At 41.1% G+C, this 5,932-nt stretch overlaps 1 non-coding gene across 1 annotated transcript; it reads right to left on the minus strand.

Moving 5' to 3' along the window:
* Positions 1-4,799: 4,799 nt before the first annotated feature.
* TRNAP-UGG lies at positions 4,800-4,884 on the minus strand. Its single transcript has one exon. It is a non-coding gene; the product is annotated as a tRNA-Pro (tRNA).
* Between the last annotated feature and the right edge of the window lie 1,048 nt (positions 4,885-5,932).

Here is a 5,932-nt window from a genome sequence, read left to right on the forward strand (position 1 = left end):
CTAGGCCAACTTTCCTACCAACTAGCTTTGTGACCTTAACTAGTGTTGTGACCTTGGCCAAACCTGTCCTCCCATTGTGCTTCAATAAAGCAGTGGCCTCGTGCCTGAATGGACTTTGTAGAACAGAACTGGCAATGATGAAATAGGTACAAGGTGTTTAGGAGAGGGCTAGGTGGAGTCCGTGCCAAGACTATGCACTAGTCAAATTCCACCTGTAGAAATGTTGAGTTTGGCTCAGAAGGCATCGGTTCTGCGGTGTTTTGAATTTGAATGTGCTGATCACGTTTAGAATTGGGAAAACCCTACATAAAAGTCCAGATTTCCAACTTTCCACTGAAAACAGACATACACCAGTGGGCCGGCATACTCATGTTGCAAAAGTTGGGTGATGTGAGAAGAGGCTGTTCCTCTAGAGACGGCACACATATCCCATCCCACATGGGGCTCACACTTCCTGTTGTTGCCTTGATGGTGAAATCAACTGATTTAATCTCCCAACTGAGTTCCATTGATGCCAATACTATACCACAGGGAATATCAACAGACTTGTAGGAGTAAACTGAAAGATCTGTATTCACAATTAACTGGAACATGGGAAGCCCGAACCCGCTCTTGTGAGGTGGAGTCCCTCTGGGAAAGAAATCCAGGAGAAACTTGCCTGCCACCTGTCATCCCCACCATGTAAACAATCACTGCCATACTTGGAGGAGGAGGGAAAATTTCATTGTTTCTTGCTGTGAAGAGAGACAACTGAGGGGTGCCTGGGTGGCTCATTTGCTTAAGCGTCTGACTCTTGGTGTCAACTCAGGCAATGATCTCACAGTTTGTGAGTCTGAGCCCCATGTCAGGCTCTGTGCTGACAGCTTGGAGTCTGCTTGAGATTCTCTCTCTCCCTGTCTCTCTCCCCTTCCTTCCCCCCCACCCCACCTCAAAAATAAATAGACTTTAAAAAAAAAGAAAAGAAAGATGGCTGAAAAACTAGACCACTGGATCTGTTCTGTTTTCTTCAATTTGGTTATGGGTTGAATTGTGTCCCCTACTCCCATCCTACTCCCTACTTAAGAATGTGACTATTTGAGGGGTGCCTGGGTGGCTCAGTTGGTTGAGCGTCTGGCTTCGGCTCAGGTCATGATCTCACAGTTCGTGAGTTCGAGCCCCGCATCGGGCTCTGTGCTGACTGCTCAGAGCCTGGAGCCTGCTTCAGGTTCTATGCCTCCGTCTCTCTCTGACCCTCCCCTGTTCATGCTCTGTCTGTCTCTGTCTCAAAAATAAACATTAAAAACAATTAAAAAAAAAAAAAGAATGTGAAGATTTGAAAATAAGGCCTTTAAAGAGCTAATTAAGGTAAAATGAGGTAATATGGGTGGGTTCTAGTCCAAGATGACCAATGTCCCTATAAGAAGAAGAGACTGGGACACAGACACACACACAAGACCATCTACAAGCTAAATAGGGGCTTTCAAAAGGAATCAACTCAGCTGATGCCTTGATGTTAGGCTTCAAACCTCCAGAACTGTAAGAAAAAAATTTTTTTTTACTTAAACCACTCAGTCTCTGGTACTTTGTTATTACGACAGCCCTAGAAAATGAATACAAGTTTCCTGTGGGTTTATTGACATCTTTAGTGTAAAGCTCCATTTTTCTGGGGTGCCTGGGTGGCTTAGTGGGTTAAGCATCCAACCCTTGATTTTGGCTCAGGTCATATTCTCATGGTTCATGAGTTCTAGCTCTGTATTGTGACAACAGGGAGGCTTCTTGAAATTCTCTCCCTCTCTCTCTGTCCCACCCCTGCTTGTGTTCTCTATCTCTCTCTCTCTCTCAAAATAAATAAATAAAATAAGTAAATAAATAAAGCCGCATGTTCCCAGCAACAGAAAGACAAACAAATCTCTGGGATTCCTCCTGAGGCCCTCCATACTCCTGCTATCATCCAGATCAACTGCTCTATGGACCCGCTACACGGCTGGGTCTTCTTTTCTTTCTCTTCTAGCTCCACACTTTCTAGATCACATTTCTTCTTCTTCTTCTTAGTTTCTTCCTCATTTTACTACAGTATACCCTATCTTTATTTTTTTTTAATGTTTATTTATTTTTGAGAGAGAGACAGAGTGTGAGTGGGGGAGGAGCAGAGAGAGAGCGAGACACAGAATCCGAAGCAGGCTCCAGGCTCTGAGCTGTCAGCACAGAGCCTGACGCGGGGCTCGAACTCACAAACTGTGAGATCATGACCTGAGCGAAGTCGGACGCTTAACCAACTGAGCCACCTAGGCGCCCCTACTACAGTATACCCTAAAGTAACTTCTTAAGAAATGGTGTACTGCACATAAACTTTCTGAGTCTTTGAATGTCAAAACAAACAAACAAACAAAACTCTCATTCAACCTTCTCCCTTGATTAAGTTTGGGCTAAGATTAGAATTTTAGGTTAAAAATCGGACGGCCAGTCTGCATCCACTGTAACAAAATATCACAGAGTGGGTGGCTTCACCAACAGATACTCTTTTTCTGCTAGGGCCACTGTAACAAAATATCACAGAGTGGGTGGCTTCACCAACAGATACTCTTTTTCTCACAGTTCTAGAGGCTGGAAGTCTAAAATCAAGACGTCATCAGGGTCAGCTCCTTCTGAGGCCATGAGGTAGGAATTGTCCCATGCCTCTTGCTTAGCTTCTGGGGATTTAAGGACAATCTTTGGGTTCTTTGGCTTGTAGAAGCATCACTCCAATCCTTGTCTTCATCTTTACATGGTGTCTCCTTGTGTGCGTGTCTGTGTCCAAATTTCCTCTTGTTATAAGGACACCAGTTGCAGTGGGTCAAGGGTTCACCCTATTTCAGGATGACCTCATCTTAACTAATGACATCTTCGATGACCATTGAATATAGCCACATTCTGAGGTACTGGGGGTTAAGATGGCAACATATGAGTTGGGTGGGCAGGGATCAGGAAGCACAATGTAACGCACAATACAGTCTTCTTAGCAAATGATTGAACAATTATCATTAGCTTGAATAATTAGCTTGAACCTTAGCTTGAACAATTGCCAGGTCCTAGAAGATAAATTTCGATTCTTATCTCACAGCATACATAAAAATTAACTCTAAGTAGATCAAACAGTTACATATAAGAGCTACAACTATAAAACTCTGGAAGAATACATAGGAAAAAACCTTCATGACTTGGTTTTGCAGAGTTCTTAAATATAATAGCAAGGGGTGCCTGGGTGGCTCAGTAGGTTACATGTCTGACTCTTGATTTCAGCTCAGGTCATGATTTCACAGTTTTTGAGATCGAGCCCCGCGTGGGGTTCTATGCTGACAGTGCAGAGCCTGCTTGGGATTCTCTCTCTCCCTCTCTCTATGTCCCTCTCCCCGACTCATCCTCTCTCTCAAAATAAGTAAATGAACTTTAAAAAAAAAAAATCTGTTGAGAAAAAATATATATAATACCTCATTTATTTATTTTAACTCGTTTTAGCTCATGTATCTGCTAAGGGAGTAGTGTCCATAATATATAAAAGACACTTACAACTCAATTATGAAAAGACAACCCAATTTTTAAAATGGGCCAATCATTTTGTTAAGCATTTTATCAAAGAAGCTATATGAATGGTTAATAAATAAGTGAAAATACTCAACTTCATTAGTCATTAGGGAAATACAATTCAAACCACAATGAAATGCTACTTTACTTGACTCTAATAAAAAAGACACAATAACAAGTGTTGGTGAGGATGTGGAAAAGCCGAAACCTTTCTACATAGCTGGTGAAAATGTTAAATGATACAGAAACTTTGGAAAACAGTTTGGAAGTTTCTTTAAAAGTTAAGTATAAACAGAAACTTGTTTCTGATACTTGCTACAATATGGGTAACCTTCAAACGCATTAAGCTAAGGGAAAGAAACCGGATGCAAAAGATTATACATTGTTTGATTCTATTTATATAAAATGTATAGAAAAGGCCAATCTATGGGGAGAGAAGCTGATTAGTGCTTACGTGGAGCTGGAGTGTGACTGAGAATCGACTGTGATTTGGGGAAATCTTTTTGAAGTGATGGAAATGTTCTAGAACTGGATTTTGGGCATAGCTTCACAACTTTATAGGTTTACTAAAAATCATTGGCATTTTCACTTAATATGGGTGAGTTTTATGATATGTAAATTCTGCTTCAATAAAACTCCATAAAGCCATAAAATCATACAGCTTCAGAATTCTTAATGTATCACCCTATATTTTGTAATACTCAATATTGCTGTTAGAAGCCTATGCCAGTCTGATTCATGTTCTTTCTGGATAACCTGGATTGTTTCTTTGCTTTTTTTTTTTTTTTTCATCTCTGGAATTTTTTTTCTATTTTTATTATCAAAAAAATATATAGTATCATTTAGATTGTTAAATATGCTAAAATAGTATCTTCTGAATATATCACTTTGTAACTTGCTTTTTCTTTTTTTTTTTTTTTCTCAACATAATGGTGTTGAGAGTTACCCATGTTGATACGTAATAGTTTTAACTATTATACAATAATCTGTTTTTCTATTATAAACACTGCTGCAAGGTATCATCTTATTTATGTTTCCTTAAGAAAAGGTCTTAGTTTCTTCAGAGAATATATCCATAAGTGGAATTACTGAGTCATAGTCTGTGTGCTTCAGTTTTACTAGATATTTTTCTTTAAATTTATTTATTTTTGAGAGAGAGACAGGGAGAAAGAGAGAGAACATGCGGGGGGAAGGGCAGAGAGAGAGGGAGGGAGACACGGAATTCAAGGCAGGCTCCAGGCTCTGAGCTGTCGGCACAGAGCCCAACGTGGGGCTCGAACCCACGAACCATGAGATCATGATCTGAGCCCAAGTCGGACGCTCAACCAACTGAGCCACCTAGGCACCCGTTTACTAGTACTGACAAAATGCTCTTCAAAGTAAGTATTCCAGTTTACACGTCCACAACCGTGTCTTGTAGTTCATGTTTCTTCACACCCTCATATGTATGTTCAGGCTTTTACATTTGGGAGGCAAAACACGTTGGCTGAAAATGGAAATGAAAATAATCTTACTTTAGCCTCAAGTTTCTGGTATTCACATCTAAAGAGGCGCATCTTGCAGCTCTGGAAAATTCTCCTTTCCTCTTCTCTGTTATTTCTCTCCTCTCTCCCCAGATCCGTCTCGTTTGGCTGTTGTAAGTTGTGACCTGCACAACCGCATAATGACAAATGACTCACCTGTCGTTGACCCCCTGAAATGATACTCTCTGATTCCAGCTTTATTTTTCCATCTCCTTTGGCTCAACTTCCTGAGCTCTCTCTTCAGCTTCCCCCCTCCCCGCCCCGCCCCAGATATTCCATAACATTTTGGTAAAGAAAATCTCTTTCTCCTTCTCTGAGCATTCCCTTTGCAGAGTCTCCTTCTCCTGTGTTCCAAACAAAGAGTTTGGAAGAGGCTACTATTTAGAGAAAAACAAAATTATGTTCTCTTCTGTTGCCTGAATCATCTGTTTACTCTCAGGTAGGTCAGTTTTCCTGCTTGCTATTTTGTTCTTCCTCGTTAATTTCACGATCTTTTCATCATACAGTAAAACCTTGGTTTGCGAATAACTTGTCCTGCAAGTGTGCCCCAAGAGGAGCAAACATTTCTGATAAATTTTAACTTGATAAATGAGCGATGTCTTGCAACACGAGTATTAAGTGATGCCGAATGTCACATGATCACAACTGAGCCAATGGTTTCTCTCTCTCTCTCTCTCTCTCTCTCTCTCTCTCTCTCTCTCTCCCTGTGGGATTGTGGGTGACCATCTCCCATGCTCGGGTGCTCGGTCTCAGGCTGTGGTGTTTGGCAGAAATCAGCGATGGTTCAGAACATTGGAAGGTGCCCACAACTGGCACTAGGGTATTTTTTATCACTTCAAAGTCCCTATGGACAGTCCTTTGCTTTTCCA

Source organism: Leopardus geoffroyi, chromosome B2 (assembly GCF_018350155.1).
Source record: "Leopardus geoffroyi isolate Oge1 chromosome B2, O.geoffroyi_Oge1_pat1.0, whole genome shotgun sequence".
Classification (NCBI taxonomy): domain Eukaryota; kingdom Metazoa; phylum Chordata; class Mammalia; order Carnivora; family Felidae; genus Leopardus; species Leopardus geoffroyi.